Raw genomic sequence first — 27814 nt, 5'->3', positions numbered from 1 at the left:
TTTCTTTCTATCCTTTCTGCTGAAACAGTGAATCACTGTTTTTTTTTTCAACTTGTGTGCCAGTATTTCAGTGGCAAATCATTAGTTCCTAGGTTATACAGGTATGATGCAAAGCATACACACTGAAGGGCTTCAGTGTTTCTCAGTTGTGGTAATGTTGTTGACAGAAGTCATATGATCCCTGGTATGTGCTTCTGAAGCCAACAGTTTAAAAACAATCAGTTGCTACCAGAAGTGATATGTACTTTAGTGGCTACTTCTATATTGTAACTCCATTCTAGGAGTTATTTTTGAAGATCTAGCCTGAAGCTTTTGCCTACTTAAAATGTGGTAAGTTTCTATATCGAATGACTTTGTTTAAAATAGCTAATTTCTATCTTCTGCAATAGACAATGACATGTATGACCTGCTTCAGCTTGTTTTGGTTCCAATATCCATACATCCATTCTCTCTCTGTCTCTCTGTCTCTCTGTCCCTGTCTCTCTCTCTCTCGCTGTCTCTCTCTCTGTCCCTGTCTCTCTGTCCCTGTCTCTCTCTCTGTCCCTGTCTCTCTCTCTGTGTCTGTCTGTCTGTCTGTCTGTCTGTCTGTCTGTCTGTCTGTCTGTCTCTCTCTCTCTCTCTCTCTCTCTCTCTCTCTCTCTCTCTCTCTCTCTCTCTGTGTGTGTGTGTGTGTTACTGGAGACTGAAATGGAACTCAGGGCCTAGTGATTTGTAGGTAAGCACTCTATCTGTTGAACCACTACTCAATTTTTAAATATATTCTTCATTTAGAAGAGATCATTTCTGGCTGGGAGTTTGGCCTCGTGGTACAGTGCTTGCCTAGCATGCACGAATACCTGGGTTCGATTCCTCGGTACCACATACATAGAAAAAAGCTGGAAGTGCTGCTGAGGCTCAAGTGGTAGAGCTCTAGCCTTGAGAAAGTCCAAGGACAGTGCTCAGACCTGAGCTCAAGCCCAAGACTGGCAAAAAAAAAGAGAAGAGATCATTTCTTCACTTTGGTTTCATCCAGTTCTTCCATTCTGCTTAATTGATAGGTTTTTGTTTGTTTGTTTTTGAGACAAGGTGTACTAGCTCCTTTGAATGTCTTATCATCCTGCTTTAGCCTCCTGAGTATTGTGATTATAGGCCTATGCCACCATGCCCAATTGGAGCAGTTTTTTATCCTATATGGTATATCTTTTTATTTTTTGCCAGTCCTTGGGCTTGAACCTAGGGCCCTGTCCCTGGGCTTTCTCAAGGCTAGAGCTCTACCACTTGAGCCACAGCACCATTTCTGGCTTTTTTTTCTATGCATGTGGTACTGAGGAATCAAACCCGGACCTTTGTGCATGCTAGGCAAGCATTCTACTATTAGGCCAAATTCCCAACCCCCTATATGGCATATCTTTTAAAGAGATTCAGCATTTCTCTGGAGTGGTGTTGGGGGTGGTAGAAGATATCCAATTGCCTACAATTCCACCAACTGCCTCCTTCTGAGAGCAATCATCATCCACTTTGGTGGCTACTTCTGCATAGTAACTTCATTCTGGGAGTTATTCTCCAAGGTCTAGTCTGAAGTAGATGCAGGTTCATGAGGGCTGTGCTGGTCAGGATTCAACAGTCAGTCAGAAACTAGGCCAGCCATTCCTATCAATTTTTTAAGCCTCCTTAATGGGTAGCTAAGCTGGGTGCCAGTGGCTCACACCTCAGCTGGGTGACAGTGGCTCAAATCTCAGGAGACTGAGATTTGAGGATCATGGTTCTAAGCCAGCCCAGGCACAAAAGTCCATGACACTCTTAACGCCAGTTACACACAGAAAGTCTGTGGCCTCAATGGTTTCTCCAGTTTGTCATAATCAGTAGAAACCTTAGGCTCTCCTAGCAGAGATTTACAATAGAGCAAAACCTAGATACATAAGGCCATATAGTATGACGTTAAATGAAAGGACCTCCAGGATATAGAAACAAATGTCATATAATGAGTGATTGTTGTCCTTAATGTACTATGTTATCTCTCATCTCTTTTGCTGTCCCTTGGTTATCTCATATTGTTACAGTATTTTACCTTGTTATCTGATATATTGTATATATGCTTATTTGATTATTTGAAATAGGATAGGGAAGAGGGGAAAACAAGATGAGGGGCGGGGTAGAGGGAGGGAAATGGGGACCACGACATGAGAAAGGGTATCAATGTTTGTGAAGTAATACACCATCTATTTGGTGAATATAATGTAACCTTTCTATTAATTACAATAAAAATATATGAAAAAAAAGAGAAAAAGCCTGTGGCTCAAGTGGTAGAGCAATAGCCTTGAGCAAAAGGAGCTCAGGGTCAGTGCCAGGCCCAGAGTTCAAGCCCCAAGGTCAGGAAAAAAAGAAGGTTGCTAGTCAGTTGGATTTTTGTCTGTTTGGAGTGTAAGTACCATAGTCAAGGACAGACTTAGTTTAAACATTTTGTTTAACCTATAGGTTCTATTCTCTACACCCCTAGAAGTCAATAACCTTCCTTAAGGAGATGCTACTTTTAATCAATTATTTACCCTTAGGGATTGGCCTTCTCCCCCCAATTTCCAAATTGTGAAATTTGTAGGTCATTTAGTGTCCATGGTAAACAGAAAGCATATCCCAATAAACCCTTGCTTTCTTCCATCTCATCTAGACTGGCTGCTTCTAGGCTAAAACGATTTCTTATGCAGGACTGTATCTTTTTTTTTTCTTTGTCAGCAGTGGGGCTTGAACTTTAGGCCCTGAGCTCTTCAGCTCAAGGCTAGCACTGTACCACTTGAGCCACAGCACCACTTCCGGTTTTCTGGTGGTTAATTAAACCTTGATCCTTTGAGCTCAGCCTCCTGAGTAGCTAGGCCTTTGTGTCATTCTTAATAGTGTGTTGGGTTTGGAATGGGAGGAACACAATTTGACAGGATTCATTAAACAAAAACAAAACAACTAAGCAAGTTATTCTGAGCAATTGTTTTTTCCTCTAGTTGCCCCTTTCTCTGAAAAGCGGAGCATTATAGAATTTAGATAATCAAGACAAACCATCAAACTGTAACAAAGAAACTAGGCATTGGAATCAGTAATGCTGTTTAATCAACTTTTTCAAAGTAAAGTAGAGCCTTTTTTCAAAGTAAAGCCTGACCCAAATTTTCATATCATATTCTCTTATTTCTTGGCTTATTCAGAGTTACTAACTCAGCTGATCAACATACAAACTAATGGCCTTCAGTAATTGCTATGTTCCAGCAAACTTTCCTTGCCAAGCACTACATCTAATGCTATTATCACACTGTACTATCCTGAAACAAAGAGAAAGCCATTAAACATCATGGGTGATTAGTCCTTTAAAAGAGGAACTAGAACAGAAGCAAGAAATATCCTGTTATTACTGAATGTGTTTATCACGTTTGCATTCAGAAGATGTAGCTGACCCAAGTGGTAGAACACCTGCCTAGCAAGCTGAGTTCAACCTCTAGCATTGCCCCAAATTAGAAAATATATAGTGTTTCATTTAGATGCATGGATGCCCAGGATAAGTGTTTAAGAAGTCAAGAACAGGAGCATGAGTGGGCATCGAACTACGAACCAAGGACAATTAAAGAGACAGATTATTTGTCCCTTTTTCATTTGTATCCCCTGTTCAAAAGCACTTCCAGTAGGTTATTTTAGTTGACCTGTAAAACAATTTTGTGGAGTAAATTGAATATAAATTATTGTACAAGTTACTGAAAACTGTTAAGTTCAGCCACAAAAACTAATTATCATTAGTATCATACTTTTACAAATACGGAATTACAAGCAATTTCTGGCTCTTTGGTTCTTTTCACACCATCTACTTCAAGAATCTTCTCAAGAATGGCCTTCTGAGGTTTGACAGCATGCTTACAAACTGTCAAAGCATATCAGTGTAGGGTAATAGTTAAGGATATACATAAAATGTATATATAATGATGCCATTGCAGAGATGTAAAAAGCAAAGATAGTAACTAATATAAATATCTGTCAAAGATGGCAAACTAAATTGTGTAAAGGAAAGCCATGATGATAGGAAAAGAAACACATAATTCAAGAAAGGCAGGGAAAAAAATGTTCTTGGTATCCATGATACACAATCCCCATGGAACTCAAAATATGTTACTGTTCATGATTCTTCCATGAAACAGTGCAATACCTAATTAAAACCTATATAATCTGTCTCAATACTTCATTTTCAGATGAATCAAAATATCCAATACAGTATCAGTGCTCTGCAAACAGTTGTGCTTTATACTGCTTATATAACAATGACAAGGAAAAAGAACACATGTACAATACAGGCACAATTTTTTTAACTAAAACATTTTCAATCCATGGTTAACTGAAATCACAGAGATAGTGGCCAACTGAAATTCTGTATATCAAATTCAGAAAAAAAATCAATATTTGGGTTATAACCTTACCATATATCTGACTTTTTTTTTTCCAGTCCTGGGCTTGGGCTCAGGGCCTTGGGCTCAGGGCCTGAGCACTGTCCTTGGACTTTCTCAAGACAAGCACTCTACCACTTGAGCCTCAGCATCATTTCTGGATTTTTTCTATGTATGTGGTACCGAGGAATCAAACTCGGGTCTTTGTGCATGCTACGAAAGCATTATACTACTAGGCCAAACTCCCAGCCCCTTAATATATATTTATATAGCTCTGCTATAAGCAGTATCTTATAAACATTAAACATTTAGCATTTTTGTCTATGCAAAATCTGAGTACCTTTAGCATCCAGATTCCAGTCTCTGATACTATTATCCACTAAATGAACCAAGTTGTTAGAAAATAGTTTTCTCTATAAAAAAAATATGTTGCATCTTAAAGTCAGGATGCAAGAGCAGATGTCCTTAGAGGACAAAAGATATTATACAAGGTATCTTGTCTTGAGCATGCTGTAAGCATTAGAATATTGAAACAGAAATGATAATGAGCCATTATTGACCTTTTGGCTAATAAAAAAGTATCTGAGTCCATATTGATGTTGAAGGAAGAATACTAATTACAAGTGAGAAAAATGTAATTGCCACACAAAAGAATGATAAATATAAATGTTTTGTTTACTTTGTCATTAATTTTTAAAAATAAAAAGTTTGACTGGATTTTTAAAGGTATATGCTACAAAGTATATATGTGTATTTGTGTGTCTATTTTTCTATACTATTAACAGGAAGATGTTTACAAAAATTCATTAAATTAATAAAACAATTCCTTCAACTGCAGGACATGCTTATTTTCCAGACAGGATTATTTGTGCATTATGCTATTACCAATTTACTTTAATTATTTATTTCTGGAAGGAATTTTTCTTCAGGATAGTATTTGGGCCTGATCTTAGAGCCAAGTACACAGAGAACTTTCACACACACACAAAAAACACCATTGACCAGAAGATGGCTCCACAGAGCAACAAAAAAAAAAATTACTTGTACTGACTAAAGGCTGAGACATGTGCAAATCATTAGTGTGGGGGAGGAGGGTGGGAGGGAATCTCAAAGGTAAAGACAGCATTGTTTTCACAATCACAATAAACTTAATTAAAAGAAAACATTTAAACTTGCTAAATTAATAACTTAAACTAAATGCTTTGATCAAACTTTTAAAGAAGAATAGTGAAGTTGTTATTTTTAACTTTTACTTCAAAAGCTATGCTTATATATACAAAACCAGTTTAACATAGTTGTCAAAAGAAAAATATCTGGGATTAATTGCTATTTTAAAGAACTATCTTCTTAACAATATAAAATAAATCAGGAGCATGTTTATTCAGATCTGAAATAACATGGTATCTTGAAAAATAGATATAGTTAAATCTCTAGCCACAACTTCAATTTTTCAATTAAAAATGCAAATTAAGCTGAGAGCCAGTGGCTCATGATTCCAATTCTAGCTACTCAGGGAGCTGAGATGTGAGGATCCTAGTTTGGAGCCAACCCAGGTTCTATAAACCTGAGGTTCTTATTTTGCAAAAAGGGAGAAGTGGAAGTGTGGCTCAAGTGACAGAATGCCAGCTGTGAGTTCAGAAGACAAATTAGAATATGAGGACTTGAATCAAATCCCTGATCCATCACATAAGTAATACAGATTGCTTAGTTCAGAAAAACAAAGCTGACAACAAATATACACATAATGGCTTACATCTCAAAGAGACTAATTTCCCCTAACATTCTGTGTATTATGTTTACTTTTTGAGACAGGATCTTAGAATACAGGTCAGGCTAACTTGGAATTCCATTGTAGCTCAGCTTAACATTAATTTAGAATGCTTTTGAGTCAATTTTCCAAGTGCTGAAATTACAGATATGTATTACCATGCCCCGGTCTACACTATATTTTATAATCACAGAGACAACAAAGTGTAACTATTATTTTCTCTAATGTTGCACTGTAAGCCATTCTTTTTCATTTATTCATTCAAGTAACTAATCTTTAGTGAGTACTTGTGTAGCACATGCACTTTAGGCACTTTATAGGCATGAAATCTTTTTTTTTCCAGTCTTGGGCTTGAGCTCAGGGCCTGAGCACTATCCTTGGATTTTTCTCAAGGCTAGAACTCTACCACTTGAGCCTCAGCACCACTTCTGGATTTTTCTAAGTATGTGGTACCAAGGAATCAAACCCCAGTCTTTGTGCATGCTAGGCGAGCACTCTACCACTAAGACAAACTCCCGGCCCAGCATGAAATCTTTTAGTTCTCAATTCTACAATATGAAGTAGATGCTATCATTATCTCTGTTCTTCAGATAAGGTAATGAAGGGAGAGACTAGATTATCTAAATTTAGGTAGGTGACAGGGGTAAATGCCCAATTCCAGTATTCTCCCATGCCTTCATTGATCAGAAAATATTTTCTGAATGATCATCTCTTGGCTGACAAAAATACATGCTCAATCCTTCCCTCAGGAGACTAATCTTAAACTGGTGCATACAGTAATAAATAGGCAGGTTATCTGTCTTGATATTTGAGTATAATTGATCCTAGGACCCTCAGGATCCAAATTACATGGGATAGAACTGAAAATAACCTCCATTTTATCCTCTTGTAGCCTTTAAATCATCTCTAGATTTCTTAGAATATCTAAGAGAATATAAATGCTGTGTAAAAAATTCTTATACTATGTAATTTAGAAAATGAGAAAATTTACATATTCTGAACAGGTACTTTTTGGATATTTTCCAACAGTAGTTGGTATAATATATTTAAATATTGCAGTATTTAAATATAATACTTAATATTACATATGGCCATACCAAAGTAACAGTATAGACAATAATTTAAAAGAAAAGATGGCTGTAGACTAGACAGATGGAATTTAATGGAGGTCATGAGAATTGAGCTAAGCATGATGCAGGTAGAAAGAAGCAGGAAAAGTATTATTCTCACAGGCCCTGGGGAGAGCCTTACCTGGTAGCCAAGAAAGATTTGGTGAGAGTAGAGTATAAGGCAGGTATGGGAGTCAAAGTTGGAAAGGTAGGTGGGAATGATATGGGGAATCTTTTTTTGTTTTTGTTGGTCATGGGACTTGAACTCTGGGCCTAGGTACTGTCTCTGAGCTCTTCTTATCAAGGTTAGTGCTCTACCACTTGCGCCACAGTGCTATTTGGTGGAACCTTTGAACGGTACAAAATTTTTAGAAGCTAAAAGATAAAGAATTAACTAGGGCTGGGGGTTTGGCCTAGTGGTAGAGTGCTTGCCTAGCAAGCACAAAGACCTGGTTCAATTCCTTGGTACCACATACATAGAAAAAAGCTTGAAGTGGTGCTGTGGCTGAAGTGGTAGAGCTCTAACCTTGAGAAAGCCCAAGGACATCATTCAGGCCCTGAGTTCAAGCCACACCACTGGCAAAAAAAAAAAAGTCTCACAGACTTAAAAAAAAAGAATTAACTAATGATCTAGCATATTTAGCTTGAGCTTATTTAACTGTTAATGTTACTATTGCATTTGCAAGGCATATTAGTACTGAAAATATTATTAGAATCGTTAAGGATTTTGCAGCTATATGACTCATTGATTAATGGGCCTTTTACTAATGCTTATGCAGTGTTCTCAAAATCTTGAGCTACTTGATTTATATATCTATGCTAGTACTCGTTCATAAAATTAATGTTATTTTACTGCTTCATTTGTGATACCTTCATACTAATTTATCTTTTGAATATATTAAGTTCCTCTCTGCATGTGAGGCCTTTATTATCCTGCCCTCTTCCTCTTTTTCCTCTCCCTTCTTCTCTCTTTTCTGTCTCTCTCCCTAGCAAATAACTTTTAATAGAAAAACATTATATTTAAGCATAGATGTCTCTTTTATGATTGTGTCTTCCTGACAATAAAATGCCTAGTATTTCAGTCAATAGTGTGAAAGATCATTGGTAAATGTATTTATTGACTTACATGATAGATAGTATATCAATGACAGATTAAGTGACCTAATCAGAAACAGACATTGGCAAACAGACAACAATGCAGAAAACCCACTAACTTTTGAAAAGATTAAGGAGTTAGCCTTCAGGACAGGAGTTTCCGCTGTAGGCTGCTGAGACACCTTGTGCTCTTTCTCTAATGTAGCACTTTTCCCTTTCCTCCTCTCCTCAAATGTTGTACTCAAATGTTGAAGTACACTTGCTGTTCAGATCAAAAGACGCTTAAAAACAACTTTGTAAAAATTTTACTCTAAACAAAGTGAATGATAGACATTCCTAGTCCCAAAACCATGACTTAGACATCTTCAGGAAAGCAGGAAGCAATTTCACTTTATTACCACCTATCTGTATTTACTGAAAGTATGTCAGAGAGAAAAACCTTACGTTAATTCCACACACTGACGGAGCTTGGCAGTACTAAATGATCCAGATTGTAATCCTTTAACCTTAATGTTGAAGCAGAGGAAAAGAAGTGAGATAGAATTCTGAAGCTTTGGATCAAATCCACCAATTGTACAAGAAACAGAAGTATACCAGGTGCAAGTTAACAGTAATGAAGAAGAAAAGGGAGGAAAAGAAGTTTTATGCCACAAATAACAAATAGATTTTCTGAGGTTAGCCTATGAAAACTAAAGATAAGAAAAGGCAGGAATTCCTGACAATTAAAAAAAAAAAGGCGAAAAGAAAAAAAGGCAGGAAGAACACCAATTACACTGAGAAAAGTTCAATTTCCATCTGAAAGAGAAAATAATTCAAAGAAGGAATACAGCAGTGGCATTTTCAGAAATACCAACTAGCAGTATTACATACTCAAACTTAATAAACACAAGTATAAAGTATCTTCACATTAGCTTTCTTTTCTTGTTTATCTTATGTCTCCCTTTTCTTTGCTACAGATATGAGTATGAGAAATCAAGAAACATCAAAAGAGAGATATAAATGTACGTATCCAGAACCACAAGGTAGGCAGCGGGTGACCATAACCTTTCAGGGCACCACGGAGATAATAAAGAACAGAAGATAATGAAGAATAGAAGGATCTAAAAACATGATGTTTGTGATTCTGTTTAGAAAGGACAACTGGGGGCTGGGAGTTTGGCCTAGTGGTAGAGTGTTTGCCTAGCATGCATGAAGACCCGGGTTCGATTCCTCGGTACCACATACATAGAAAAAAGCCGGAAGTGGTGCTGAGACTCAAGTGGTAGAGCTCTAGCCTTGAGAAAGTCCAAGGACAGTGCTCAGGCCCTGAGCTCAAGCCCAGGACTGGAAAAAAAAAAAAAAGAAAGGACAACTGGATATTTGTTGGGGTAGTACCAGAAAGCTGGAATAATTTCTGAGCAGCAGTCTTATAGGCAAAAGCTAGTGACATCCTCTCTAGCACTCCAACGAAGTGCATAGTCACTCAGCAGGGTGAAACACATTCCTTTCATCTCTCATCACTGCATTCATTGCGCCCTCATCTATCCTGTTACAAATGCAAGAATAAAGGTCTCTATATTTATATGTTCACTTCAGCATTAGTCACCATAGCAAATGGAAACAACCTAAGTGGCCATCAGTAAATGAGCACATAAAGAAATGCTGGTAGATATATATATATATATATATATATAATGGAAAATTATTCAATCTAAAAAGGATGGAAGCCTCATATTTGCCACAACACAAATGGACTCAGAGAATATAAATGACATAAGCCATTCATAGCTGGGGGTTTGGCCTAGGGGTAGGAGTGCTTGCTTAGCATGCATGAAGACCGGGGTTCAATTCCTTGGTACAACATACAATAGAAAAAGCGGGAAGTGGTGCTGTGGCTCAGTAGCACCCTAGGCCTTGAGAAAGCCCAAGGACGTGCTCAGGCCCTGAGTTCAAGCCCTGAGACTGGCAAATATATATATATATATATATATGTATGTATATATATATGATATATGCCATTCACTGAGATTATCCGATCTCATTTATATATAAAATCTAAAAGAGAAAAAAAATGCCCTGGAAGCATGGCTCAAGTGGTAACATGCCAGCTTGGATTTTTTTTTAAAAAAAGATGAGCGGGAATTCCTGAGTTCATGCCCCATTACTGGCTTGAATCAGAGAGTGAACCAGAGATGGCTATAGAATATTGTGCTGTATTTTAAATATAATCAATATCCAGTCCTGGTAAAATGGCTTGAACTCTGGGCTTTGCTCTTTTGCTTTTTTATTTTGTGTACTCTGCACTTGAATGATACCTGCACTTTGGGCGTTTTTGCTGGTTAAAGATAAGAGTCTGTCAGACTTTTCTGCTCAGGCTAGTTCCAATCTGCAATCCTCGGTTTTTAGCCTCTTGAGTAGCTAGGAATTTAGGCAAATGCTACTGGTAACCAGCTAAAATTTATTCAAAAGACAAACAATAGGCAAATAAAATGGAAGAAGGATGTTTATTTTACTATTTCTTACAATACACAAAGGTATCTTAGTACGTCATGCTTCATCCAAACAATGTAAGCCTATTTACTCTAATTTCATAGAAAAAAATTTAGAAGTAGTCGTAGCTATAGCTAATCCTCTAAAGTCCTACTGCTAGATACTGTTTTAAACACTGGGTGAATGTTGACTCACTTGAATATTTACAACTCTGAAGCAGGAACTACTATTGTCTCATTTTATAGATGTGAAATCTAAAGTAACTATTTCAGTTAAAGGACACACCTTTGACTACTAAAGGACAAGCATATGGACTTTCCATAGAAAGAAAAAATATTATAAGTATATATATATGTGACATATAGTTATCACTATTACCTATGAACAGCTGGAATGATTCTTGTTTCCTTTATACTTTCTAGATTGCCTAGTTTTTCCATAAAAAACATTTACAGAGACCGGGAGTTTGGCCTAATGGTAGAGTGCTTGCCTAGCATGCACAAAGACCATGGTTCGATTCCTTGGTACCACCTACATAGAAAAAGATAGAAATTGTGCCATGGCAGCAGAGTGCTAGCCTTTAGCAAACACTGTCCAAGGACACTGCCCAGGCCCTGAGTTCAAGACCAAAGACTGGCAAAAAATTACAGTTTTCTGTAATGAGAAAATTGTTTCTAAACAAATGATTATTTTGTTGTGGTGCGAGCCTGCGGAGAAAGTCACATTCTGGACATTCCCCGATTATAACACCAACAGACCCTTTTGCCTAAGAGAGAAATCATTTCAGATTCATTCCTGCATAAACTCAGTGCCTGAGTGCTATACTGAATACAAAGCAGATATCAGAGAGCTTAATTTGGCAGAGACCTTGAGCTCCTCCAATCTACCTTCTATGTTGGTAGAGACCAAGACTGGAAGAGTCACCCACAGTCAAGGTGAGTAACTGGGAAGCCCTTACAGAAAATAGCACACCTTAGAAACAGAACTCAGCAGGAACTTTCACTAATCGATTTACATTTAGTCACAGAATGTCAAGGCAAGAGCCACAGATGTTTTACAAGAAAATAAAAGGCAGAGGAGAAAGCTTTGTGGGTATAGTGCAGTTATCATTTCTTTGTATTTCTTACTCAAAAGGTTCAGTTAGCCATACTGGAGAAGAATCTGCTTGCAGACAGTGACATGGATGTGCAGTCCATCTTTTCCAGGCTACACCCTCTGACAGGGTCACTTACATTCAGTGCTCCCTGTGTTGTTGGAGTTGACTCAGAGTTCTACCTCAGTCTGAATTTCCTAAGGGCAACTATTACTTAGTCTGACACCACCCTCCCCAAACCTCACTGTGACTCGTGTGAGGATAGTGGAGAGGGCTACCAATTTAAGCAACAAGGTTTCCCAGGGATTGATGTTTTTAATGGCTACTCCCATGAGGAGAAGCAATGAAGGAGTCACACATACAGTGCAGCCACTTTCAATAGCTTCCCATTCTCACTGGGCACCATTTTTTTGTTTGTTTGTTTTTTGTTTTTGCCAGTCCTGGGCTTGAGCTCAGGGCCTGAGTACTGTCCTTGGGCTTTCTCAAAGCTTAGAGCTCTACCACTTGAGCCTGAGCACCACTTCCAGCTCTTTTCTATGTTTATGGTACAGAGGAATCGAACCTAGGTCTTCATGCGTGCTAGGCAAGCACTCTAACACTAGGCCAAACTCCTGGCCCCCCTGCTTCTCTTTTTAGTTCACTGTTAATGTGTTGCCTCCAAAGGGCAGTTCAAAGCAGGGCTATTAATGAGTTCTGACAAAATTCTTAAAACAGTTCAAAATGTCCTACAGTGGCCTTACCATCCAATCTATGTTCTCTCACAGAATGTCACAACTTTAGTTGCACTCTCAAGCAATTTTCAGGACTCTTGGAGGAAATATTAGACATGTACATGAGTATTTCAATAGAAGGAAGTATAGGATGACAGCTGGGAGAGTTATTAAGGAAAGTACTGAAAGGAACCTGAGGGCTGGTAGATCCAGCCAAGGTGGTGAATAAAGAAAGTACCTGACACCATGCTCTTTGAACTGAGCCTTAAAGATGGGCTGGACTTTTATAGAGCAATATGGGAAGGGGAAATGACATAAATCCTAAGTCAGGAACTTACTAAGGAAAGCCAAAACACATTCTTGACCTTTTGAGATTGACATGAGAGAAAGCAAGCTTCCCTTGCACAAAACGCCCTTGGTACTGCTGGATTAGGTGGGGTCAGCAGTATTTAAGGGATGTTTGTTTTTACTAAGACCCTGCAATTAATTTCCCATATATTAGCAACAAGAATATTTTTGAGACATTCACAAAGGTATGTGATGCTCTCATTCCTATTTTGATTTAATGGAACACAGAAGCTTGTAAGGGCCAAACCAACTTTCATTAGTCATATGAGCCTTGCATGTTTTCCAAGAACTTGCCCTCTGCACTGATGGAAAAAGGGTAGGCCTCTGTGCCAGGTGAAAGGACATCACTTGACATTCTCTAAGGCAATATAGAGTCTGGGCTCAGTTTATACAAAAAGTGAAACCACGCACCGTCTAAAATATTGTTGAGAAGAATGAACTTGGATCAGATATGTTTCCTGAGACTTTAAAAAAAAATATCCAAATGAGGGGTCAGGAGTTTGGCCTAGTGGTAGAGTGCTTTGCCTAGCATTCACAAAGACCTGGGTTCGATTTCTCAGTACTACATACCTAGAAAAAAGCTGGAAGTGGTGCTGAGGCTCAAGTGGTAGAGCTTTATCCTTAAGAAAGTCCAAGGACAGTGCTCAGGCCCTGAGCTCAAGCCCAGGACTGGCAAAAAAAAAAAAATCCAAATGATACAAGATAATGTAATATCTCAAGAAATAAGTCACTGAGAAAGAAATATCAATTCTCATAAAAAAATAATTTATCTTGTACCGAAGGATAAAAAGGCGCATGGTATCCTTAATATGTGGCTATTAAATCCAATGTGTACAACAGCGAGGACTTAATAACTGCATACCCAAAGCTATGGACATGATAATGGAAATATAAACATAACTATATAGACATAAAAACCTATGACTCTATAGACATAATGTTTTATTTCATAAATTAATGTTTCTATGACAAACCCTTAGCATAATTGTGATTAAATTCTAAATACTAAGACCCAGTGATTGTAAATAGAGATTCCCTCCTTGAACACTTGTATGTTAAACTTGTCATTTAAAATATGATGTAAAAATCAACGTTAATAAATTCTTTAAAAAAATATAATTTATCTTGTCCTTGAAAAATGTTAATTAAACTTCAGGGATCACAGCAAGCTAGTATCTTAAGGTGACACCTGGGATACACAGCGATTGGGACTTAAGACTTTAATATAAATTCCTCTATGAACCAAATCGTTCAAAGATTGAAGCTTTAAGTGTCAGACTCTCTCCTATCTGTTAGGAGTAATTATGCCTAACAGGACTCAAAAATTCTCTTTCAGAGATATTTAGTGTCTCCACATACATACTCATTACTCTTTTCTCAGGAATATATAAGCCTCCCTACAGGAAAAAGAATCATTTTCAATGGAAAGAAAATGAGACCCACAGAGTATTTCTCCCTTATCTCCCTATACCATCTGATCTAACCCTAAGCTGTCCCCTCTTTCCTGTCCTCTTTTGACCTTTCCACTTAGAGTCATCTTCCCCAAGAGCATGTGACTCAGGCAGCATAAGGTCAGGGATCAGGGCTGAACTATTATAGACACAGTAGATTAGCAGCCAAGGAGCAGTTCCTATGACTAGGGCAATCCAGGGTTCTCTCAGGATTGGTTCTTTAGCAACCATGCCCCTAGGACTGTGATAACTTTGTAGTTCTAAAGAGAAATTCTGAACTACAAAGTGGCAAGATTCATGATGGATTTTATGGGTATACAATTCATTCACATTATCAAAATTGTTTTGACCTAAAAAAAAATACCTACAAGAAAGAGAAGGGTTTTGTTTCTAATTCTTTCTACCTCCAATCATTATTAGTATAATTCTGTGTCACACAATAACCCAGCACAACATAATCAAGCATGGACTTACAGGAATGGTGACATTTTTCCTACATCCTTTTCTTGACAACTGCAGAATGGGTGTGAGTTGTGTATTATTCAGAAGGCCCAACTACAATTAAAAAATAATGGTATAAAACGTAAGAGCTATGGGGTCAAAAAAACTGACCACAAGGCATGAATTTTAAAAGTTTGATTTATTTCTATGATAAGTAAATTAAATTAGTTTTTATAACACTTTGCCCAGAACAGAGCAGTATTTTCTAGGAAAATATAAAGATGTCTTTGTGGCAATTAAGTAATAAATGGCAATTAAATAATTAATTTGTAAAATCAGTCCACTGTTCAAAGTGTGACCCTTAGGCTGATATGAAGAAGGGGTATAGACTTGATTTTTATTTGTTTGTTTGTTTGTTGGTTGGTCATGAGGCTTGAACGTAGGGCTTAGGCACTGTCCCTATACAATTTTGCTCACTTCTGGTGTTCTAGTGGTTACTTGGAGATAAGAAAGAGTCTCATGGTTTTTCCTGCTCAGGCTGGCTTTGAACTATAATTCTTAAATCTCAGCCTCTGAGTAGGTGGGATTACAGGCATGAGCCACCAGAACCCCACTTAGACTTGATTTTTAAGATATTACATTGCTTTTCAGGTTTTCCTCATCAGAATTACATTTCTCATCTTCATTTAAAAAAAAAAATCCTTTTTTGGGGGGGGGGTCCATCCTGGGTTTGAGCTCAGGGCCTGAGTACTGTCCTTGGACTCTCTGAAGGCTAGAGCTCTACCACTTGAGTCTCAGCACCACTTCTGCCTTTTTTTTTCTATGTATATGATACTGAGGAATCGAACCTGGGTCTTTGTGCATGCTAGGCAAGCACTCAATCACTAGGCCAAATTCCCGGCCCAAAAACAATTCTTTTAACTGAGTGTAAGATTAACTGTAGAAGGAACTTGGCTAAAGGGCAATAGATCTGTGCTATTTAGGAAACAACATGGTGAAAATGTAACTAGATATAAAAGAAGATTTGAAGTGTCCCCTCATAACAAATACAGTGACTGGTGTAATTTAGCATGTACTTTGGCTCTGTCCAGGAGCAGAAGTTAGTTAGCTTAAACTAGGAAAGACTCCTCAGGTTCAGAGACCTCCATTTCCTTCACTAAGACAAGTTCATCTCATTAATGCTGCCAATTTTCTCTTTCAAAAATAACTAACTATAGGGCCACATGCCATGGTTCATGCCTGTAATCTTTGCTACTCAGGAAGCTGAGATCTGACAATCAAGGCTTGAAGTCCACATGGGAAGAAATATCTATGAGACATTTATCTCCAGTTAACTACCAAAAAGCTAGAAATGTAACTAAAGGTGTAAGGAGGTATAATTAAAGCAGTTAAGTACCAGCCTTGAAGAATAAAGGCTAAGAAAGAACACAATACCCTGAGTACTGGAATACACACACACACACACACACACACACACACACACACACACACACACACACACATTTAATTAATATAGGGAAATAGTTTGGCAGTTTCTCAGGAGGTTAAACATAAAATTCTCATATAACTCAGTAACTCTACTCTATGTGCCCCAAAGAGTTAAAAACAGATAATCAAATAGATTGCTATTGCAAAAGTATGCATAGCAGCACTTTTTTTTTCTTTTTGCTGACCTGGGCACTGTCTCTGAGGTCTTCAGCTCAAGGCTACTGCCCTACTCCAGGGCCTGGGAGTGGTCCCTGAGCTCTTCAGCTCAAGGTTACCGACCTACTCTGGAGCCAAGCCCCACTTCCCTTTTTCTAGAGGCTAATTGGAGATAAGAGTCTCAGATCCTTTTGTGCCCAGGCTGGCTTTGAACCTTGATCCTCAGATCTCAGCCTCCTGAGTAGCTAGGATTACAGGTGTGAGCCACCATGCCTGGCAACAGCACTATTTTAAACAGCCAATAGATGAAAACAATCCGGATATCCATCAATGTATAGATAAATTTATAAACACATGGTTTACAAATAAAATGAAATATTACCCAGCTGTAAAAAATAAAGTACTGAAACATACCAAAAATATGGATGAGTCTTGAAAATTTTATGCTATGTGAAAGTTAAACACAAAATGCCAAATATTAAATTCTTCTCTTTATACAAAGAATACAAAGACAGAATGATGAATTGTTACAAAGGCCTTGAAGTTGCCATTTTTTTCCTTATGAGATTACACAAGTATTTTGGAACTGACCTAGATGGTGGTTACACAATTTCATGAATGCTATAAATAAAATTCATTCATTATTCACTTTAAAATGGTTGATTTTCTGTGAGATAAATTTCACCTGAATAAAAATAATTTGAAAATTAAAGTAAAGCAGCAATTTCTTCAATTCCCTGCACAAAGTACGAGGCAACTCAGAGTATACTTCAGCTCCAAGAAATAACATTATAAGCCTTAAGTAAAGAAGCAACTGCACTGATTTCTGATCATGAAAAACTACTACAGCCACCTGTAATGTTTCAGGTTCATAAAGAGATGCCTGACAGGAAATAAATGATACCCAGGCCTCATATTTGTTGGCAGACATTTCACAATAGAAGAGCCATTCATTTCTCTGACAGCTACAAAGCTCTGAATTAATTTTTTTTCATGCTTCACAAAAATGTACTTTCCCTCAAGAATTGATATACTGGCTTTTATGAAAAAGAAATCTTGCAGTTGGTGATCTGCAGAAATAAAAATGACCTATTTCTTTTCATACATTTCCTTGCATTTAAATTCATAATGCAAAGATAAGTTAAGGATTCTCTACTTCTCAAGGTCAGGGCATGTCAGGGTTGCCAGTAGGACAAGAACAATAATGAAAGAGGTGGGAGATAAATCCAGTGAGTACTAGGGGGAAATGAGAAATAGAATAGAAAGAGGCTGGTATGGGTTTTAGCACCTGAATTTGAGTGATGTCTCATAGGCAGTGATCACTTATTTTCCCTTCCTGAGCAAAGAGGAAATGAGCTTCCTGCACAGACATTAAAATAGCTTGATAAGTTTTGCTGCAAGAATGGAAAAAGGCTCATGAGATGCTGTAGTGTTTCTTGGGAGACATTTAAGATATTTAAGACAATGGAGCAAGTCAGGCACTGGTGGCTTACACCTATATTCCTACCTACTTTGCAGGCTGAGAACTGGAGGATGGAGGTTCACAGGGATCCAGGTCAGACAAATTCATGGGACTACATCTCCAATTAACCAGAAAATGCAGAAAACCATGAATAAGTATGCTGAGTAAAAGTGAGGCTCTGCATTCAAGCCCCAGTAACAATGGAATCTGAGAAAGAGAGGCACCTGATCTCTGAAATGATAGTCTATTTCTCTGACTTACAGAGAGCAATAACACATCAGGGGAAAAGGCTACTCCTTTCTGATTCATACTTTCTTGTCCTAACTTCAGTGAGGATAAGGAGGGAAATCATTGTATTATCCTCTATAAAGTAATTTTTCAAACAGTTGAAATTGATTACAGTAAGTTCATCTTAACCTCAGATAAGATTTTCATTCTTTAGTTAAAAACTATTTAGTTCTTAGCCAGGCACTGGTAGCTCACACCTGTAATCTTAGCTACTCAGGAAGCTCAGATCTAGGATCACAGTTCAAAGCCAGCCCAGGCAATAAAATCCCGGAGACTCTCATCTCCAATTAGCCACCAGAAAACCATAAGTGGAGCTGTGTTCCACTTAGCTCAGGGTCTGAGTTCAGGTCCCATGACTGAAAAAAAAAAAAAAAAGAACAACAAAAAAGAAAACCTCCTCTTTCTTAACATTTTTTCTCACAAACTTCAGCCACTCTTATGACATTCTTTTCATTATTTTAAAGTTTCCCAGCCCTCAGGAGTTCTTCAAACATGTTGAGCAAGAATTATATCATCTGAACCATGACCTTAGCTCTTTTTTTCCCAGTCCTGGGCTTGAGCTCAGGGCCTGAGCATGTCCTTGGGTTTTCTCAAAGCTACCGCTCTACCACTTGAGCCACGGCATCACTTCTGGCTTCTTTCTATGTATGTGGTATGGAAGAATCGAACCCAGGTCTTCGTGCATGCTAGGCAAGCACTCTACCTTTAGACCAAACTCCCAGCCCCATAGCTCTTTTGTCTTAAAAACAGGTTCTACTAACTTGGCCAATGCTGATTTTGACTAATGGTCATCCTGCCTCTGCCTCCTGGGTAACTGAGATTACAAATGCACTTTCATATTGAGACAGTAAAGCACAAGTGGTTTACTTACTACATACAATCAGTTAGTAGCAGAATTGAAATTCAGATTTAATAGTACTTTATTGTTCATCTACTCTTCACTGAAATCAATTACCCACATTTGGAAACCTACTTAATAAAAAAAACGAAAACATTCTACCAAAATTAAAGTCTTCTAATCTCATTCTGGTAGTCATTTGCTATTTTCATCAAATTGACATTCTGTTTCCTTTTTTTTTTTTTTTTTTTTTGCCAGTCCTGGGCTTGAGCTCAGGGCCTGAGCACTGTCCTTGGACTTTCTCAAGGCTAGAACTCTACCATTGAGCCTCAGCACCACTTCTGGCTTTTTCTATATATGTGGTACCAAGGAATCGAACCCGGGTCTTCGTGCATGCGAGGCAAACACTTTAACCACTAGGCCAAACTCCCAGCCGCAAATTGACATTCTGATACTTATTTAGTTATCTCTTTTTATTTAAAGCAGTGGTAAAGATTGTAAACTTTGATATTTGAATAATAAGTAACACTTGCCTTTATTGCTTTTCTGAGTCTCAAAGGTTGCAGTGATTGACATATGAAAGATCTGGATACGCCTTGGTGAGGGAAAGGTCAGTATGTAGATCAGTTAAAAACCACACAATAGTTTTTAAGATTCTAGGGTAAAAGTCTTGGGCCAAGGGCAAGAGTTGTTTCTATACATTTTTTTTTTCATCGTCAAAGAAATTTTATAGCATCTTACCTTGGAGCTGTTAGGAAAATTCTTGAGTCATTTAGAAAACCAATTGACCTAGAAAAATAATATAAGGGAATAATATATAATGAGATTGATTTCCAAATAAAAAATGGAAAATTGCAATTGGTTTGTCCTGAAAGAGAATATAGAATATCACTAACTGCAAAGTAAAAAAAACCTCACAAAACAAAACCAAAGTGGAGAATTTAAATAAGGAAGATGGGCCTGTGCCTGAAATCTGGATTTTTTTGATAGGAAAGTGGGTAGTACGGAGGTTTAACTCAGGGTCAGGCCTGGTCTATTCCTCAGCACTTTTGCTCAAGGTTGAACCACAACTCGATTTCCAGCTTTTTGTTGGTTAGTTGGAAATAGGAATTTTATAGACTTTCTTGCCTGGGCTGGCTTTGAATTATGAACCCCCCTCTCAGTCTCCTGATTAGCTAAGTTTACAGGCATTAGGCACCAAAACCGGAAAAAAAAAAAAACTTGACTTTTTTTTTACAGGTTAGAATAAATCCCCAAGGTTCCAAATGAGTTGTTTAATTTGAAAAGAATCTTGAGCTAAAAGGAAGCAATAGAATGTTGAGTTCTGCCAGGTAATGATAACTCCTGCCTGTTGTTCTAGCTATGCAGGAGGCTGAGATCTGAGGATCACTGTTCAAAGCTAGCAGCCCACACAGGAAAGCCCGTGAGACTTTCATCCCCAATTAACCAATAGAAAATCGTAAGTGGAGCTGTGGCTTAAAGTGGTAGAGTGGTAGCCTTGAGCAAAAGAGCTCAGAGACAGCACCCAGGTCCTGAGTTCAAATCCCACAACTGGCAAAAAAAAAAAAGAAAAGAAAAAGAATGTTGAGCTTGTTGAGCTTCTGGCAAAGAAACTTGTTTCCTTTTGCCATGGGGATAGTGGCTATCCAGGTCTACACATTATTTATTTATTTATTTATTTATTTATTTATTTAATTTACTTATTTATTTATTTATTTGGCAGTCATAGGGCTTGAACTCTAGGCCTGGGCGTTGTCCCTGAGCTCTTCAGCTCAAAGCTACCACCCTACCACTTGAGTCGCAACCCCACTTCTGGTTTTCTAGTGGTTAGTTGGAGATAAGAGTCTCATGGACTTTAGTGCCCAGGCTGGCTTTGAACCACGATCCTCAGATCTCAGCCTCCTGAGTAGCTAGGATTACAGGAAGGAAGCCACCAGCGCTTGGATATGACCTACATCTTAATTTCAAATATCTGACCTCCAAAATTGGGAAAGAGTAAACTTTAGTTGCTATAAGTCACCACGTTTGTGGCAGTTACTACTGCAACAGTATGATACTAATACACTACAGCTGAATGGCGGTTATTATTCCATGAATATGTTAAAAGCTCATCTGACTTTGAACACCACCATTTATCTCTGCATTCTCTTTTCCAAGCACACACACAGACACACTTAACAAGCTCAAAACAAAAGCATTAAATAAGTTGGGATATACCTGTGTTCACATCTTCTCTATATTCCTTTAGGATGTCTAGTTTACAAGGGGATTTCTGATACCTACAGGAGTAGCAGAAATGGCAGATTCGGGGGAAAACCATGATTTCTTAAAACATGGTTGCTTAGAGAATTTATTTTAAATGACAGGTAAAATGAAAAGGATTCCTCAGTCATGAGATTTAAAATCACATATCTATTTGCTCATCTTCCTCCTTAAAGATCTCTAGATTAATGACAAACTCTCCTGAAACTTATCCCTGTAAGGCTTTTCTGTATCCTGGAACTATCCATCATGTTTTATAGCTTTGTTGTTTAACTTGATTGAACTTGAGAATGACAAAATATCTAGTAATCTGGAGGTGAACTAAAGATTTATGAATTACCCTTATATTTCAAAGTCCCAACACTAACTATAAGGAAATATTAAATACACAGTTCAAGTTATCAGGAGTATAAAGAAAAGATCAGAAAGATGAACTCACAAGCCAATAGGATTGTATTGGATTCCATGTCTTCTTCAGCCCTTCTGAAATGTGGGCAAACCTTATCTGGAGAAGATATAGTGCAATTCCTTAACAGATAACCAGCTAAGGTCTCTTTTATTAGGCAGGGAGAGTTAAGTCAGGGAGGGAAGTATGGAGTAGTTGGTCATGGGAGGAGGTCAGGATAGGAACAGGGAAAGGGGCTCTTTGCGCAGAGATGGAATCTTGGGTTTTAGAGTTTTTCTGTTTTGTCCCCAGCATGTTTGTTTGTTTGTTTTTAGCAGACGTGTCAACAGTATGGGCCTCGCTTCACAGCAACATGGGAAAGAGGAGTGCAATTCTAAGATATGGCAATCAAGGGGAAAGGTGAGGTTTTTTATTTTAAATTTTTTTTAATCACTGACACCATTGTCTGGTTAATATAAAGTCTCTGTGGGCTTGGATTGTTGATCACTGATGTATCCCAACCACCAAGAAACTCAATGATGACTATATGTTGACCTACTTCAAACATACTCAAAAACCTAATTTATCTAGACTAGTCCCTGGCAATAACAGACAAAATGGGTTTTTTTCTTTGTTTTGGGGGGATTTTGTTGATCGTGGGGCCTAGGCACTGTCTCTGAGCTTTTCAGCTCAAGACTAATGCTCTACTACTTGACCCACAGCACTACTTCCAGTTTTCTGGTGGTTAATTGGAGATAAGAGTCTCACAGACTTCCATGCCTGGACTTTGAGCCATGATCCTCAGATCTCAGCCACCTGAGTAGCTATGATTACAGGCGTGAGCCACTAACTCCCAGTTTGATTTTATGTTGGTTTGTTTCTTTGTTTTTAAACAAAAAAAGAGTGCTTTCAATGCATAGTCATAATTCAAACTATGGTAAATATTTTTGCATTCCAGAAATTGTTTAGAAACACAAAATAGGCTAGGTCCAAAGTGTGAAGAATTGTTTGGGATTCAGGGCAGAGCACAAGGCTGGAATCCAGGTTGAGGAAAGAGGCTTGCCCACTTATGAATTATCTACTGGTTGAACCACAGCCTGTGTATCAATGCCTGCCTAAGAAAGCAATACAAAATACACAAGGGCTTGCAGGAATGACCTGTACAATCACTTATATGCTCTGGAACTAGATTTGTGGATAGTAGGTTCTCCCATCACTGTAAGACTAGATACTGAGCAGTGACACAATACTGATAAAACATGCTGGTGAACACATTTTAACTATGATAAGAAAGAAAAAAATTTATTTTATATTGACATTAATAGGAAATCTATTTGATCTTTGTGCCATCCAGTTTCTTGTCACCCTGTTATAGAGCTCCTAAAACCTTTCCTGAGTAAAATCCAAGTGCCTTTTCTATTTTATTTTTTAATTTTTTATTGTAAAAGTGATGCACAGAGGAGTTACAGTTACCTAAGTCAGGGCTTGAACTCAGAGACTGGGCACTGTCCTTGAGCTTTTTCACTCAAGGCTAGTATTCTATCACTTAAGCCAAAGCACCATTTTCAAATTTTACTGTTTATGTGGTACTGAGGAATCAAATCCAGGACTTCATGCATGATAATCAAGCACTCTACCAGTAAGCCATATTCCCAGCCCCAGTACATCCTCATTTTCTCCATTTTTTCCACTCTTGATCCCATTCTTCCTTAAGTTGGATAGTTCATTTCCAACATAGTACCTAGTGGGTTTCACAGCTGAATTGTTCATCCTTTGTCCCACCATTTCTGTGTTTCCTCTTCCCCTGCCCAAATCAGATACACTTATGTACAAGGCAAGGGTAGAGAATTCATAATTGGCAACATAGGAGAAAAAAACTGAAGAAAATGAATCTGCCAGCAGCACAATCAAAACCACTTGCTTCCATTTCCTTGAGTACATTTTGATATACATCATTTCTTTGATCATATGCACATAGCTACGGAGTCCTTGTGATCCTCTCCTAAGAATATCCTCCTTTGTTTAGAGTGCTGTTAAATTAATTATGTCCAAGTAATTTCTGTCTTTTATTATCCTTTAAGTTTACTTGCAGATTTATAGGTATATAATGTGGCTTGCAGAACTGGGTATACATATGCAGGAAAAGGAAATTAGATCTTTAAGTATCACCCTGCACCAGAATCAATTCCAAATGGATCAAAGAACCGAATGTAAGGCCAGATACCCTGAAAATATAGGAAGTGATAGGGGAAACACAAGGCTCCATGACACACGTCGAAACTCGAAACTTCCTAAGTAAAGATCCAGAATCACAATAAATCAATGAAAGAATGGAATGAATGGAATTGCATCAAACTGAAGAGTTTTGACATGGCAAAGGGCATAGCTAGCAAGATAAATAGGAAGCCTATAGAATGGGAGACTATCTTTACGAGCTATGCATCAAACAAGAGCCTCATATCTAAAATATACTCAGAGTTCAGAACATTAAACTTCTCAAAAACAAATCCTTAAAGAAATAACAACTTAATTAATAAATGAGTTAAAGACAAATATAAAGACATCTCCAAGAAGAAATAAGAATGGCTAACAGACACATGAAGAGATGTTTAATATCTCTGGTCATAAAAGAAATGCACATCAAAAAAAAAGAAATGCACATCAAAACAACATTGAGATTCCACCTCATCCCAGTTAGAATGACCATTATCAAGAAAACTAACAATAACAGACCTATGACCCAGAAATCTCACTCCTGGGCATCTATCCAATTGACCAAGACACACTAAAGCACACCCATGTTCACTGCAGCATTGTTTACCATAGTTAAGATATCAAATAAACCAAGATGCCCCACACTGAACATATAGACCAAGAAGCCATAGTAGGCACACACAGTGGAATTCTATACTTCCATCAAAAAGCATGGCATTGCCCCATCTGTAAGGAAATGAAAAGACTTGGAAAAAATTATGTTAAATGAAGTAAGCCAAACCCAAACATAAGTTATATGGTCTCCCTTTTGTCATTCATAATGAACTCCTTTCAATAACATCTCAGTGGGCTAGGGAGGTAGCTAACTTATCAATCATGCATGCTTTTGTTGGATTAACAGCACTGGAAATAAATTCTGCTTATCAATAACACTTGAGTTTAAGGTGATGCAGCAATATAGAGTGAAGTCTCTAGATAGCCTCAAAGTGGAACAGGCACCAAAAAATAAAATGATTAGAAACCTCTAGAAACCGAGATGAAGGAGGGGTGCCTGGAGATTAAGGTTTATAACACTCTTAAACAATGACATTGAATGAACTCCTGTGTTGTTGAACATGTGGAGGTGCTAGGAGAGAGAAAGCCCAGAGAGAGCACAGTGGCTCCTTTCCCAAAAGCTAGTTCTTCATTTGCCTTTTTTTTCTTCATTTGCCTTTATACCAAACCAATAAATGTAAGAGAGGTTTCACTCAGGTCCATGAGACATTCCATCATAGTACCAGCCCAAAGAGAGAGTCATGAGAGCCCAGATTTATAGCTGGTTGGTTAGAAGTACTGGAAAGGCACACTTGTGATGGGAATCTGCATGGGAACAACTGTGTAAAATGAGCACTTAGCTTGTGAAATCTGATACTAACTCCAAGTAGATAGTATCATAATTAATTTATATTATACTGTACCCAACTGGGGTCCCCAGACAATAAAATGTTGAACAACACACTGATATGGAAAAACATATTCTAGTATCTGAAGTATTTTTGTAAGAGTGTATGAAACTGTGTTTTCCTCAGATATGATCCCAAAAATAAGAATTTAAAAATTAGTAACAATAGGGAAGATGGGATGAGTGTTCATAAATACAAACCAGAAGTATACCCACTTATCCATTAGTTACCATTAGTCAAGATCACATTTTCTAAAAAAATACTATGCAAAAGAGCTACCTATCTAGGAGATTCATCAATCATACACTTATGGTTTATGATTTGTAAACTTAATGTTTTATAATTTAGCAATATAGCCTTGAAATGTATAAAAACAAGAAATGACTAAACTATAAGAAGAAATAGAAAACTAAGGTTTGAGAAGGAAACAAGCTCAGAATAGTTTTGCTGAAAGGAATATAATGACTGAACAGTTTCTTTACAGAGGGCTGTACAGGGTTGATGGAGCAAGAGGGGTTGACAAGGCACCAACAAGAAAGAGTTACAAGCCATCCTCCCCACCCATATTTCAAGCATGGAAGACCAAGGAGAAGAACAGTGTTGGATGGAACCTGGAGGAGATGCTCTGTTGGGGGCCGAGTAACGCCATTCTAATAACTTTCCGCTGAGACCTGTATAGGGGTAAACAAGTGGACCTCTTTATCCTGCCCACCTGTTGTGCTGATAGGCTCCCGCACCCAATGTAAGGAGGGGAGTTTTAGAGAGAAAAAAAGATTCCTGTCTTGATGAAGCTGCGTGGCGTTTCTGTTCGTGCTCCGGACAGTGGGCCCTCTCCTCTCGCAGCTTGGACTGGTTGGGATGTGTTTCTCCCATCCCTCCTCAAGAGGAACTGGGGATGAAGGACCCCGACAATGCTCCTCAGAATGATACAGTGAAAGTGGATGGCAGCCATCCACTTTGATGGGACTGGGGAAGAAGGAACAGAAAGAAAAGGTTCAATTCTCTGACCTCTTTTTCTGTTTTCTCACTCACTTGCTGGCATCAAATCTACCAAACAAATCTAACTAGAAACTAGAACTCAAGAGAAGGACCAAAGAGGATATGGTAAAGCAATGGAAAACACAACCATCATAGGAACAAATTTTAATATCAGAAACTTACATATCAAGTGATATATATGTATATATATAGGCATATAAACTTTAACAAGCTTGATTTAATAGACACTGTGTGGGATTGAGGGTGGGTTGCAGAGGTGGGTGTAGAGGAGAGAAAGAACCTGCTTATAACTGATAAAGTATATACATTCTCCCAAAGCATATTTGCAAGACTACTTGTCAACATTTGTCATGTACTAGGTCACAAGAACACCAGATGCTGAAAAATGAATGACATAAAGACAATGTACTTCAATGAGAAATTAGCCTTATAAGATTTTTTTTTTTTTTGCTAGTCCTGGGCTTGGGCTCAGGGCCTGAGCACTATCCCTGGATTTCTTTCTCAAAGCTAGGACTCTACCACTGGAGCCACAGCACCACTTTTGGCTTTTTGCTACATATGTGGTACCGAGGAATTGAACCCGGGCCTTCGTGCATGCTAGGCAAGCACTCTACCACTAGGCCAAACTCCCGGCCTAGCCTTATAAGATTTTATATAATTTATATGTATTAATATGAAACTGGCTTCAGATGTATTGTCTTTAAATAAAAAGAACAAGATACAGAATATTACATGCTTTCATTTAAAAATAGTGCTTTTACTTATACATGTACAGAAGAAAAAATCTAGATACCAGAAAATCATTAAAAGTGGTTGCCTTTTTTCTCTTAGTTTTTGAATCAAAGCATTTGTGTTGTTTAGCTTTCTTTCATTTGCTTTGTATATATAATAATGTACCTTTATTTTCCAATTATGCCTACTTTTTGTATTGTAAATTTATTTTAATCTGGAAAAAAAAGTGGTTGCCTTTGGAGTAAAGGATAATTTGCCTTTTTCTTTTTTCCCTTCTGAAAATTGTTATGCTATTTATACTGCTTCTGTAAAACTAAAACCAATCAGCCAAACAAACAACAAAAACAAAGCCCCAAACTCTAAATACAAAAATGCAGAAGAGAATTAAGATATCCCACCTTTTGTGGTTTTGGCTTTTCTTTTGTTTTATTTTTTGGTCCATTCTCAGCACTGATTTCCTAGATGAGATGAAATGGCTGTCATGGCTTATCTGGTGCTATGACAAATTTCCACTTTCTTACCTCATTTTCTTTTTACATAGAAAACATCATAATCCCAGCATGTCTCTTTCCATTGACTTGTAAATTGAGATTATTTCTGAAAAACTAAAATTGCGCTCTTGAACATAAATAACATTTCTGAGACACACATGTTATACTGTTCTCTTAAAATTCTT

At 37.8% G+C, this 27814-nt stretch overlaps 1 long non-coding RNA gene across 5 annotated transcripts; it reads left to right on the top strand.

Moving 5' to 3' along the window:
• The first annotated feature begins 218 nt into the window (after positions 1 to 218).
• On the top strand, positions 219 to 27814 carry LOC150060679 (uncharacterized). 5 transcript variants are annotated; one of them, XR_016536248.1, is made up of 6 exons: positions 219 to 330; positions 9317 to 9361; positions 18035 to 18071; positions 19664 to 19714; positions 22090 to 22171; positions 25881 to 27814. It is a non-coding gene; the product is annotated as an uncharacterized LOC150060679 (long non-coding RNA). The 5 variants fall into 5 exon arrangements; XR_016536247.1 differs by lacking the exon at positions 18035 to 18071; XR_016536249.1 differs by lacking the exon at positions 18035 to 18071 and having other exon boundaries at positions 19656 to 19714.

The sequence above is a fragment of the Megascapheus bottae genome, chromosome 7 (assembly GCF_031878675.1).
Source record: "Megascapheus bottae isolate mThoBot1 chromosome 7, mThoBot2.hap1, whole genome shotgun sequence".
NCBI classification, from domain to species: Eukaryota; Metazoa; Chordata; class Mammalia; order Rodentia; family Geomyidae; genus Megascapheus; species Megascapheus bottae.
Note: the sequence above shows the minus strand (reverse complement) of the source record. Positions and strands in the feature narration are given on the sequence as shown.